Below are 14,406 nucleotides of genomic sequence, written 5' to 3' on the forward strand. Positions count from 1 at the left end.
TTTAAGAGTTTTCACGCTTTCTTCTCAAAGAAGTTATAATCAATAAGGTGATTTCTTTACCGTTTTCCCGATTTAGAAAAAGTATCCCTAAAACCTTGTTTTTTCATAATATCACATGTAAAATATATATTAATTTTCTGTGAAATAAAGCCAGTTAATTTCGATGTTGCGCACACTATAAAATTATATTCGTATTAATATATTTTTTTAAAAGCAATTTCATTATACATTCATAAAATAATGTGAGCAGTTAATAATTTTTCTAAAACGCTAGATAAAAGAAATATTACAAAAAGACCATCTTCTGAGAACATACTTTGAGCTCTCGATCGTGTCTGACAGGAATTATGACAAATAAAAAATACGAATAACTATTTAGTTATAGTGAAATGGTATTATTTTTTTTTATTAATATCTGAAAGAACTATGTATTTCAACTATTTAGAAATTTATTAGAGATTTATTCTTCGGAACTTAAGAAATTGCGTCATTAAAATGTCTTTAAGATATTAAGATCAGAAATTCTATATCTTTCAAGCGAATCATCTTTTAGTCAAAAGTATGGGTCACCATAAGCACTGTTTAAAATTGAAATATTTAAAAATATTTATTATGGCGTATATATTTGTCTAAAAATGCTAAAATTCAGCAAATATTTTAAATTTTATATTTCTTGTCATATTTTTGTTATTTATTATGTTTTTAGCTATTTCAATTTATATTATAAACATAGTTTACATATAATTTCGGGCGTCGATGCGAAGTTTTGCAATCAAATTCTGCACTATAAAAATTAAGTTTTTCTAATGATCTATTTAGTGTTTTGTTTTAAATCATTATAGGGTCATGATTTTTCATTGCAAATATTATGCTAGTTTAATCCTTTTGGTAATCATTTTTTTTATCAATGTAGTCTATATCAGTAAATCGATAGTGATCTACCCGAAAGCAAATTTTTTTAAATACTTATTCTGTGTTTTTTATTATATATCTTAGTTCCATCCACCAATAACAGTTTTTAGGATCAAAATTTATGATATATGTGGTTCTATCTTCTTCATTAAACCTTTTACTCTTAAAATGTTTTTATTTTTAAATTCTTTAAATACTGTTTCTGAAGTCACCTGATTGTAAATATAAGTCTTGATTATAGCAATTCGTCTGGTTTTTTAGATTTCAAGTATCATCACTTATAAACACTATTTTTATTGATAAAGAAAGAAAATTTCGCCCTTTCGAATAAAAATATTTGGAAAAAAATTAGTTCTTTGCGTGAAAATGAGATTTTTTTTGTGATGATGAGATTATAATGGATCTTTCTATAAATATATTGTATATAATTGTTTATATTTATGTTTGCATAATATAAATATAATTCCCATTAGAATGATGTTGGGGATTCATATGGAAAAAATCAAATACTTAATTACATTTTAATTGTTAGAAATCATTATTAGTTAAAATAGAAAAAATAGCATATGCTATAATTTTCTGGTATTGTTTTGACCTTGATGGATTCGAAAACTCGCTTGGATATTCTAAAGAATAATAAATATCAAAAAAAATTATTCTTTAAATTATATTTTATTGTATTTCAGGCCGCAATTTAGATGCTAAATTATGCAGGTCAACATATATAATATATGCAGTTATGTATGTATTCTAGTTGTTTGTTTTTATTACATCTCTTATTTTGATTGAATTTTTAACTGCAATAAATATCATAATAAAAGTCATTAAATCTAATTAATTTAGAAATGTTTGAATTAGGATGATTGCTTCTTACAAGTCTCATTTTTTTATGGATTCCTTCACGACTATGATCCATATCATATGTCAACTTAATTTTGAGCTTTTATGCTATGGCATTTATTTTTTCAAAATATAAAAATTCCCTAATTTATACATGAATATTTATAATTTTAAAATTTACTGTATTCATTTATAGTGGTTTGCAATTCTGTTAATAAATAAATTTAGCTACGTACTCTACTCATATTTCTAATAAATAAGATCTATTCAGTTCATTATTTGCCGTAAAAATAATGCATGAAGAATATTTCATATATCTAAAATTTGAAAAGGGAATCGTTTTTATTCGCTAACAAAGATTTATAAAGTAGCCTACGAAAGAAATTTAGCTGTTATCATATATGCTATTACTTAGAAGCATTACACTATACATTATTTTATTTACAAATTTTAACAATGCTAGAGTTGTATATTAATACTTATAACTATTCAAATAATGTTTTTAATCAAGATATTTAATAAACTAAAACTTTGTTATCATTCGGTCCATCCTATTTCATTTTTATCATTTTGATAGGACTGATGTAATTGCTTTAATTGCTCCCCTCATATAAAAAGATGTCAGAAAGCTGGAAACTAAAAGAAATTCAATCACTAGAGAAAAATAAAGTTGAAATTGTCGATGTCGACTATAATAGACCAAAATATTTTGTGACTTTCCCTTATCCATATATGAATGGAAAACTTCATCTTGGTCATCTTTTTACATTATCTAAGGCAGAATTCTTTTCTCGCTGGCAGAGTCTAAAGGGATATAATGTGTTATTTCCACTTTCATTTCATTGCACGGGCATGCCGATTTCAGCATCAGCCAAGAAATTAAAAGAAGAGCTTGAAGGTATATCATATTTGCAAATTACGGATTTAAACATAAAGAATATAGATTCATTGTCAAAATTGGAACTGTCAGAATCTGAAAAAAGCACTGATTCTGAAGTGGTAAATAAAAAGCAATTGTGCGCCGAAAGGTGTTTATCAACATTATTAGAAAAGCCACACACTGTCACCTCAATCCTTGCTTCTATTGGCATAAAACACGAGTGTATTCCAGAATTTATCGACCCTTTAAAATGGATTTCAACATTTCCTGATCATTGTGTCACCACGCTTAAAAATTTTCATTCGATGATAGATTTTTCAAAATCTTTTATAACTACAGAAAGAAATTATTATTACGATTCTTTTGTAAGATGGCAGTTTAAAAGACTTAAGGAGAAGGGTTTTTTATCATTTGGAAAGCGATACACTATTTATGATCCTTTGACTTCACAGCCCTGCCTTGATCATGATAGATCGGAAGGCGAGGGTGTTCTTCCAGCTGTGGTTGATCTTTTGAGGATTAGAAAATCATTTAAAGATGCTTATATAAATTTATGTATTAGAGATGGTACGGCCGAAGGTGTATTTTGTGTTTTTAAGCATGAAAGTGAGTATTTTATTGTCGACGAAAAGTGTTATTTGAATTTAAAGTACCAGGTAGCCGGTTTGAAAGAGATCTTATCTTTTAACTTAAATGATAAAGATCTTAATAACGAAAGCGACAATGATTATAAAGAAATTTTAATTGACTATTTAAAAGCCAAAACACATTTTGTGAAAGTAAATGAAGAAGAAGCTAAAAAGTTAAACGATATTAACAAAGAAAATATGACCCTTAATATTACAGCAAATATTCTTAGATATCACGAGCCTGCATCTTTTGTCAAATCAAGATCAAATGGAATTTGCGTTGTTTCTCTAACCGACCAATGGTTCATCGACTATAATAACCTAGAATGGAAAAAAAGCGCAAAAAGATGTATCGATAATATGGTTTCATTGACAGAAGATAACCGTAATAAATTAAATGAAGCCCTTGATTGGATAGGAAAATGGGGATTTAGCAGATCTTTTGGTTTGGGGACAAAAATACCCTTTGATGAACAATATCTCATCGATTCTTTAAGTGATTCAACTATTTACATGATATTATACACCTTTAAAGACCTTCTTTTTTCTGATTTTTATGGAGACAACGAAATTATTGAGAAAAAGTTTATAAACGATGATTTCTGGGATTTTGTTATTCTTGGTAAAAAGTATAAAATGGATGAAAAAATAAATATGGCTGCTGAGAATGCTAGACTACGCTTTTTGCATTTCTATCCTGTTGATTTAAGAGTTTCAGGAAAGGATCTCACTAAAAACCATCTCGTTTTTTATATTATGAATCATTGCGCACTTCTCCCAGAAAAGCACTGGCCAAAAAGGATTTATACAAACGGACATTTGATGTTAAACTCACAGAAAATGAGCAAGAGTACCGGAAATTTTATGACAGCTGATGAATGCATTTCCCTATACGGTGTATCTGCAACAAGAATGAGTCTCTCCATTTGTGGTGATGCAAATGAAGATGCGAATTTTCTGGAAGAAAATGCAAAGGCTTTTGTATGCAGGCTGCATGGTTTACTTCAAATATTAAATGGATATTATTCTGACGAAACCAGAGGTTCTAGAGATGGAAAATTGGATGATGCGAGCATTTATTCACGACCAACCAATTTTTTCACTAAAAAACACCTTGAATCATCATTTGTCGAAAATTACCTTTATGAAGCTATCATAGATAATTTCAATAATGCTGTAGATGCGTATGAGAACATGCAATTCCGAAACGTGATGAAATTTTGTTTTTACGAAATGCTCAATGCTCGTGAAATGTTCTTAAATATTGGAGGAAAGGAAAATAGTGTGGTGATTGATTTATGGATATCAACAACTATCACTCTTTTATATCCAATTATACCTTCATTCTGTGACGGTGTTGCTTTAAAATTCCCTCAAATAAAAAAAGCGGAACTAAAAATTCAAAAAATGGAACTTAAATTTCAGAGGTATGTTGAATGGATGAAAAAAATTTTGAAAAATATTAAGTTTAAACTAAAAAAAGTTAGTTTACCAATTGAGAAAATATTGATTGGGGTAAATAACGAATATTCAACCGTAAAAAAAGCGCTAATCGAATGTAAAGGAAATGTAGAGCGCATTAAAGAAATTGTGAAAACATATGATAAAAAAAATAAAATGATATTGACCTCTTTCGCGATGGATTTTTATCATAAAAATGAAAATTATCTTCCTGTCGAAGAAGAAGAAACTTTAAATTGTTGTAAGTCGTATATTGAAAAGAATTTGGGGATAAATATAGAGATTTTAAAGCATGAATCAGGGGAGCCATTGATGCCTTTCATTCAAATTATTTCAAGCCCCAAAAATTCATAAGGATATTTATGGTCCATATTAAAATTATCTTTTCTCTAAAAGTCTTATAAAATGAAATTATCTTTTCTCTAAAGGTCTTATAAAACAAAATATTCTTTTGTAATGAATTTCTGGTTTTTTTTCTAAACATTACTAATTTCCCATAAAAGTCTTACAAAATATATTATGTTCTTCTAAATTATTTAAATTGCCTAACTCTCAACCATGAAAAATTAAAACGAAATTTTTTTGTCAAAAATTTACCCACTATCAGTTTCCTTCAAACCTTCCACCGCGGCAATCAAAAATAGAAATGAAATCGGGTCTTTAATTTGATCATCAGAAGAACTAAATTTGTAGATGAATGATTTTCAGCTTGTGATTTAGCCCAAATAAAAAAAACCAATTAAGAAAAACACAAGCTGCAATGTTTTTTATGCCATCATGCAACCAGAAAGTCTATAATTACGCGGAATGCTTCTTCAATCCATACTATAATGTAAATTGTGCACCAAATCACATGCATTATTGCGTAAAAGAATGTTACTTTCACTTGCATTTCCCTTGTTCCATTATAAAAATAGTCAATTTTTACCTTCTTATGCAAAATTATGTATCATTGTCGACTTTATCAAATCTAGATGTAAATAAGCATACTTACCAAAGAAGGATTATTCTCATATCGTTTTGAATGATTCCAGCGAATATGTAGGATATGGGGTACATTTTATAGTTAAATGAGACAATGTAAAACTAAAAACCAAGAAAAAATATTGAACGTTCACCTAAAAATATAATAGATGCACTATACATGATAGAATGTAATTGCAACAAAAAATTATTCGTTGCTGGCATAAAATATGAAATTAACAAAAAGATAATTTGATGATAGCAATATATACAAAAAATTAACAAATCTGTAGAAAACAATTTTTAGCATAAGAGTAAGTAGCTCTGAGCTCAAATTTTATTAGATAATAAATTCAGTCCTAAATATTTTTTTAATATTATACGATTATTTATGCACAAGCCTTTGATTTCTACCATGATGAACTGAAGAGCATTTTAAATTTAAAGGAAAAATACAGAACTGAAGGGTGATTTTTAAGTGAAATTTTTATTATATAAATACATGAATTTACTGAGGGATGTTATTTTTGATTTAATTAAATTGGATTAAACCATTTCTACTTATTATTTGTTATCCAGATTGAAATCTGCGTTTTCTCTAATCCACTACTTTTAATATTTTTATAATTGAATTTCGCTATAAACTCAAAAAACCCTCAAAACTAATAAAGTATAGGAATTGCTGCTACAATATTTATGCATAATCCGGTTTAGAATTTAAGTTTGAAGAATTTATTATTTTAGCAGAAACATGATAATAGGATACCATTGGTAAGAAAAATTTTTATATGGAAAATAATTCAAGTCTAATTAAACCATATATGAAATATTTTAAAGCTATATTGTTACATTTAAAAGCAACGCAGCAACTTACACCCAATGAAATTGCTTCTAAAAGAATACATATACATCTTTATTATATCGAAAATCAACATTTATATTAATGAAAAGTATAAGGGTTTTATAGAATATTAAATTTAAATTTATTTTTTTGTACAAAAAAATTTAAGGTTTTGACTTTAAAACATAATTTAAACTATAAGAAACTCCGAAAATTCCCAGTGACAAACATTTAAATTTTCTATAACTTGTTAATCATATTCTTTCATGCTTTGTGAAACATAAAAAACCGTGTTATAACTATTTCAGCATTTTTTTAAATATGTTTATCACCGCGCTAAAGATTATAAAATAAAAAAATATGCTTTGGAAACATTGATGCCGGTAATACTAGCGAATTAATCCGAGAATAAACTTTCAGCTAGTTTACTTTACTTCTATGTCATAAAAAAACGTGAAAAGGATAAAGAGCATATATTTACCCTAAGCTTTCTTAACAACAAGAAGTCTCTAATTAATGCTTTTTTAAAATACTCTATTTGACAAGACCTAACTGCCTCGTATATACACTTCTAAATACTATTGAATTTTTGGCCATTATCAAAAGTTGAGCAGTGTCATATAGACATAAGAAACATAAAAATTAATAGCTCTATTTTCAAATCACAATAGAGAGAAATAGCTGGTAATATTTTTTAAAAAAATAACTGTATGAAAAACGTGAATTATAGTTATACTTTATACACTTTTTTTGGATATTTAAAACAAACATTGAGTAAACTTTGCAGTGATCTTATGCTTTTATCATCCTTTAGGTGTCAATAATTTTCTGTCCTACGATTTCACCGTGCTTCAAACTGTTCCAGCCTAAAAAAAAGTAGGCTATATTGAAATTGCAAGATTAATGGAGGCTAATAAATATTATTATTAAAGATATTGATCTTTCTATTGAAGTGTTTTCGCGGTTTCTGCGCACTAATAAGAATAAAGGCACAGGAAATGGTTTCCTAGTCGGTGCATTATAATTTTATCTGAATTTATGGGTTTACTAAAATATATGTCGATATTATACTAGTTTCTATTTTGTGTTTTCTCTTCCACATTATGATACTCGTACATATAAATCAAATATATTTAAAATTTATAAAAAAAATATAAAAAAATTATATTTATTTTGAGTAAAGCAAACAAATATTATTACATTGGAGTAAATAAAATACCTTTAATCATAATCCTACATAACGAGTGCCAATATTGTCTATGATTTTTTCGAATTATATTTATAAATTTATAAAAATGATATTTTTAAGCATATAGATGAAACAATAAATCGCGGAATAAATGATATCAGCGTCTTTTCTGTTTAATTATAGCATTTTTGGGGTAAATTTCAACAAGCATTTATCAAAAAATATTTTATACCGATGAATAATATTTTCCATATGAAATAAAAAAGCTCCTATTGAAAGAATTTTTATATGTTACGTCCGCAGACAAGGATAATTTAGTGTTAAAGTTATGTCGGAATTGCTTATCTATATGTTTAACCCAATAGAAAAGATTTCTTAAAATTACAGAAGTATTCCAACCATCGTTATATAAAAACCATTTTATTAAATTGCAGACTTATACTTTTGTATAAATCTTCTATTATCTGAGACTATTCAATATAGCAGAGCTTTGCAAAAATTTTCACCATGACAGCATTTGTACCACCGAACACTAAAATTTTGCTCTCGACTCTCAAATAGATCAAGTGTAAAAATTCTATCATGAAAATTTAAAAATATAAGCCTGAAATAGCAAGCATATTTTAGTGATAAAAAAAAGAAATACAAGATACATTAAACATTTACTTTAGAGAATCTAGAGTTTTACATGTCTAATTTTTAAAATAGTGATTATAAATTTGCAAAAAAAAGTTTTTGGGCATTAATAACAAATAAAAAATTATAATTGTAAGATCTTATATATATTTATTATAAAACGAGTATCATCTATATATAGAAACATTAAAGTCTATAAATAAGCATCGTTTATTACCAAGAATTTACGGAATATAAATCATTTGGCTCTTTATTTTCTTGTATTATATAGATTAATGTAAAATCTTCTCATCGGAGAATATATTCTCTGTCAAAATACTATCCTTTAATTTCTTGTAAAAAAGGGAATTGAATTTTAAAAGAAATTTTTCGATAAAAACTTTATCGGATTTATATTGAGCTTGATTTTATCTATGTTTCGATAATTAAAATGTATCCGTTTCACTATAGAAGATACAAATCAATAAATAAACTTAAAGTCTGATTACTCATATTACTTCATTATCAAGCAGATTAGAATTCTATACGTACGTTTTTTAACTCTTTATTACTATTAATTTTTTTAATGTAGTATCTATGATAATAAGGTTCTTTAATTTGTTCTAGTAAAAAATTTTCTTAATATATATTTATGCCTATTATTTTCTATTATCACATATTTGAAGAAATATTGTATATTTTTTTCATGCTTGAATATTTTCTTTTAGGTTTTCACAAAATAATTTTGAACAAAAAGCATGACAAAATAAAAATATAATATCGATTAAAAGCTCAAATAATCAAAGCCATTATTGCTGGATATGGATATTCTCGTAGCGCATACCCTGCTTACACTATCAAATTGAAATTTCAATCATTTTTTTATATATTTAAATGATATATTGTAGTCTGCGCAAATTCAATTTATTTTATACGCCCCATTAAACGGGCTCAAGTAATTCGAGCTGTTTTTTTACTACGAAACAAATATGAGCATAATCTTAAATTTTATAATATGAAAAACTCATATTTTAAACACGCGATAAAAGCCTTAAAATTTTATTTTTCCAGGTTTGAATTTCAGCACTATAATCATGACTTCATTCTCTTATCTTACTCTATCCTGGTGTATATCCTACTTAAGACCTATTATTTCAAGGTTTTCCCTTAATCCTATAATTTGAATATATGCCTTGATTGGATTTTATTTTATTTTATTTATGGCTTCGAGCTCTTTTTTTATGATATTGTGTTACGAAACCATCCATGCTACAACATGTGAAATTATCTTTGTCTTAAACTTGAAATTAATGTCAATCAGGTCTTAAAAATAACATTTTTTACGCCGTTTATTAAAACGCCTAAAGTTTAAGTTACACAAATAATAAATATTGGTGTATGTGTAAAGAAATTAATTTAATTTTATAACAAAATCTACTACATTAGCAGTTAAAAAAGGATGGGCTTAATAATTAAAATAAAATTACAGTAAAATTTTAATTCAAGCATATAAATAGTATGTATGCTTAAATTACATAGTATAATGCTGTAAAATTCAAACTTAATGCCGATTAGTATAATAAGTAAAAGATAATAAATGGAAAAATAAAAGATGAACATTTAAATTAAATATCGTGTTAATTATGACAATCACTTTTTTTATTCGGTAAATAACTTCTATTTAACGTTTTTAGAAACATTACAGCAGTTAGATTCCCCAATATCACTATTATATTTCCGATAGCAGTATAAAAAAATATCACGTATTGGTATTGTGGGATTCAATTTAAAACTTTCATTTGAAGAATGCTCTCTCGATTTGTTTCGAATATCAATTATGCAGAGACATGAAATACAATATCCTTTCTACTTTATAGATCGCATGTATTTTCTCTTTGGTTATTAATATGGGATTATTTACAAAAATTCACATCCCTGTAATTTAATTTTGTTATAGTATCTAGTTTCGACGGTTGATTTATGTATAAAGTAGACTGAGCTTCAATTTAAATATTTAAAGATTCCAATCCTCACCACGCAAGAGCAACGATAAATTACCTAAACTGGTATTTAATGGCTCCCAGCACCAAGGAATACAGCAAACACTGTGATACTGACCTAAAGTTAAATTAATATATCGTGTTGAAATATACATTTAAATATGACGCTATAACAGCTTGAAGCGATTACCTAAAGCACGTAAAAAATCAAGGGATATTTGGTATGATAGGGATATTACCTCGTGGCCGTGACCCGATTGGCATGATCAAAGCCATTAATCTCTTGGTTAAAATCTCTGTTATAACATATCAACACAGATTTATAAGGTTTTATGCTTCAATATATACCTATAGGACATAGCAAATATTTTTTATTTTACTTATACTGGAGATCACATAATTATTTTAGATTCTATACCTGCTTAAAAAAATTATTCGATATGTATTTACGAGAGTTTTTCTATGTTTTTGTCTTGAAAAATACTATTAAAATCACACCTAGTAAGCCAATTTTCATCCTAGAAACAATAAATCGTTGCAATGTTTCTCATACCCAATATTATTCATTTTATAAAAGGCGCAAGGGATTAATTTGGTTGTTAATTCTATACCGGTTACTTATTATATCGTAAATTTCAATTTATTTTTCTTCGCTGTTGATTTTTTCAACAATTCCTATTTTTTATTATAAATTAATGAGGGAAGAACTTTTAGTGGGTTTATCTCTGAGTCAAGAGTTATTGATACGATTATTCTTTAAACTTTTTTTTATTCGGATATATAAATTGTTTTTACTTTCGTGTTCTTAAATTTTAATATCACTCACACTTATGTCAAATTATTTATAGCCTATATAAAAATTACATAAACAGCATATCAAGCTATTTTATTTTGTGGGCCAAATTTATGTTTATAATTTTAGTTTTTGTTCTTGAGAACAACTTGCTTGATACCCTGCACGCACAGCGAATTTATACTTTCGGTTATCTTCTCCTCTCCAAAGTCTTCTTCAATACCTCTCCTCCTCCTCCTTTTATGACCTATTGTTTCAAGGTTTTCTCATACCAAGATAACATCTTATAAATACATTTAAATAATATTAAAATTTTTTATAAGGTTTTTTATTTATGAGTTAAAATCATTTTTATCATTTAGACTTAGTCAGCCCATTGGGAATATTGCACAACTCTTTGATGCATCTTTTGACACCTTCCCCTGATCTATCTTCATCAACTACTCTTCTTCTCTCAAATGGGATAAGTTCAAGTGTCTTGCGGTGTGTGAGAGCTTACATGTATGCTTTTACTTCGTCCGGGATTTTTTACTCCTTAACATATTTTTTATGAATTTTGTGACCACCCTGTCCCAAGTCATTACATATGGTATTATTCTTGTTTTACATTTGTAAATTAAACCAATTTCATTCTCCAAGATGTCATACTTCCTATATTTTTAATTCTCAATTCAGTTTAAAATTTTAAAAAGATTTAGTTTGATTTAAAAAAAATTATAGGTACCGTTTTTATTTGTTAATGCATAAAATGATTCCATTTGATATATCGTATGATAAATGTATATTTTTGAATAAACAAAGTAATTAATTTATAATTCTACCTTAAATTGTTAAAAAAAAATATATATAATTATTTCGATATTTTACCGATTTATGGATTATAAAATCTTTTATTATTTAGATAATAAATAAAACATTAGTGATCATAATTAATATAATCCTTTTGTGTTATAAAGTGTATCCAATTATTCAAACTTTAAATACAAATTTTAATTAGGTCAATATGGTAAAAATTGTAAATTCAAGTTTAGATATATTATCTGTCATTAATTCCTATTTAATTACAGGGTGCGTTTAATTAGTCTGATAAAGGGTCAATAAATCACAAACCCAACAAATATTCACACCTTCAACATCACAATGAAAGTCGGAATAAATGGGTTTGGTAGAATAGGAAAAACTGTGTACAGAATACTTCTTGATAGTAAAATTGAAGTCTCTCAAATAAATGATCCTTTATTAACACCTGAATACCTTGCCTATACTTTAAAATATGACTCTACATTCGGACCACTAAGAAAAGAGATTAAGATCGATGGAAATAAGATGATTTGTGATGGAATCGAATCGGAACTTTTTTCTTATCGCAATCCCGAAGAAATTCCATGGAAAGTTGATGTTGTGATTGAAGCGAGTGGTTTATTTACTACAAAAGAGAAATGTGAAAAGCACAAATGTGAGAAAGTGTGTATTACTGCACCTTCTAAAGATGCTCCGATGTATGTATATGGTGTTAATCAGCATGAATACAAAGGCGAAAAGATATTTAGTGTTTCTAGTTGTACTACTAATTGTCTTGCACCAGTTGCAAAAGTAATACATGAAGCTTTTGGAATTGAAGAAGGGTTTTTGACAACAGTTCATGCTTGTACGGCAACACAGAAAACTGTAGATTCGGCGTCTTTTAAAGATTGGAGGAGTGGAAGAAGTGCACTTCAGAATATTATTCCAGCAAGTACGGGTGCTGCTGAGGCAGTGTCACAAGTCATTCCTGCACTAAAAGGGAAACTCACAGGAATGGCGTTAAGAGTTCCTGTTGCAAATGTAAGTGTTGTGGATTTTACCTTTCGAACTAAAAATAAAACCAGTATTTCGGAAATTACAGAAAAAATGAAATTAGCAGCTGAAGGAAACTTTAAAAACATAATCCATGTAACTGAAGATTTGGTTGTGAGTTCTGATTTTAATGGTAATCCTCATAGCTCTATTTTTGACGCAAAAGCTTCAATTCAACTAAATGAAAATTTTTTTAAAGTAATAATCTGGTATGATAATGAATATGCATATTCTAAAAGAGTTGTGGACTGTATATCCTCCTTTATCAATAAATGAAATTGTATTAAATGTTTAATAACTCAAGATTATATACGAGTATTTCAATTTGTGATATCAAAATTTGTTTATAATTTAATATTTACATTACTAGGAGTCTTTTTTCGGATAGGTTATTTTTTTGGTATTTATTTATCGATGAATTCGATTTTTGGCCATTTAAATTTGTTCAAGCAAAATCTTCTATTCCTTTGTTGCCAGACTTGTTCAATGCTTCTTTCAGCCTCCTTATCTTTACAATCTTCCTCAATGTATCTTCTTTTTCTTTCAATGGTTATTAGTCCAGTATTCTCCTTGATTCTATCATTTATATGTATCTTCTGCTTCATTAGCCATTACAACTCTTTAATATACGCTACATGGTTATTTGTGACCACACTATCCCATGTTATAACTTGTGGTACTATCCATGTTCAGCATTTATAAATATGAGAGAATTCATTTGTCGGTAAATTATATTTTTATAGCTTCTAATTTTCAGCATATGTCAGGCTTTTGATACTAGTTATTCCTGTTTATATTAATCTAATCAAGTTATTCTTTTTATTATTTACAAAAATATCTGTATGTTCCCTTATAAATTTATATATATTTATATTCTAGTTTCTAATATTATCCCTGCTAGTTATTTTTATATAAATTTCTTATAATTCGTTTTATAGTAAATTTAATTGCCTATTATAATAAATTTTATATTGAGATACTTTGGTTGACTTTTCTTGTATTAAAACGAAATATCATTTAATAAGCCAAATTAAACAATATATAAAAACCTAATTTTGTTAAAAAAAAGTTATATGGTTATTTTAATAAATAGATTGATCAGAGTTATTTCTTTAGCTTAGACTGATAAGTATATGCTTTACAATATTTTCCGAATGCTTAATTTGATGTAAATACTCACAATTCAACTTATTCAAATGAATTAAAAAAAATATATAAAAAATTATTGCATTCTAAAATCATATATGTAACTTTTTTTTACACGGCACTAATTTTTTCGTTTTTATATGCAATTTTTTTTACCCTGATATCACAAGTATTTTTTATACTCATTATGGAAAAATGATTAAATGTCACTTTATCAATTTTTTTAAAATAGTAGGGTTATAAGATGTTTAAAACAATTATTTTAGATATACGTGTTTTTTTACCAAAACTTTTCCAAAAA

The 14,406-nt window shown here is 26.9% G+C and overlaps 1 pseudogene; it reads left to right on the forward strand.

Moving 5' to 3' along the window:
- The first annotated feature begins 12,263 nt into the window (after window positions 1–12,263).
- Window positions 12,264–13,235, forward strand: LOC147068679 (uncharacterized; annotated as a pseudogene).
- Window positions 13,236–14,406: the final 1,171 nt, after the last annotated feature.

This window comes from Rhyacophila brunnea, unplaced genomic scaffold, assembly GCF_057557595.1.
Source record: "Rhyacophila brunnea isolate RB1 unplaced genomic scaffold, BYU_Rbru_1.0 scaffold_28, whole genome shotgun sequence".
NCBI lineage: Eukaryota > Metazoa > Arthropoda > Insecta > Trichoptera > Rhyacophilidae > Rhyacophila > Rhyacophila brunnea.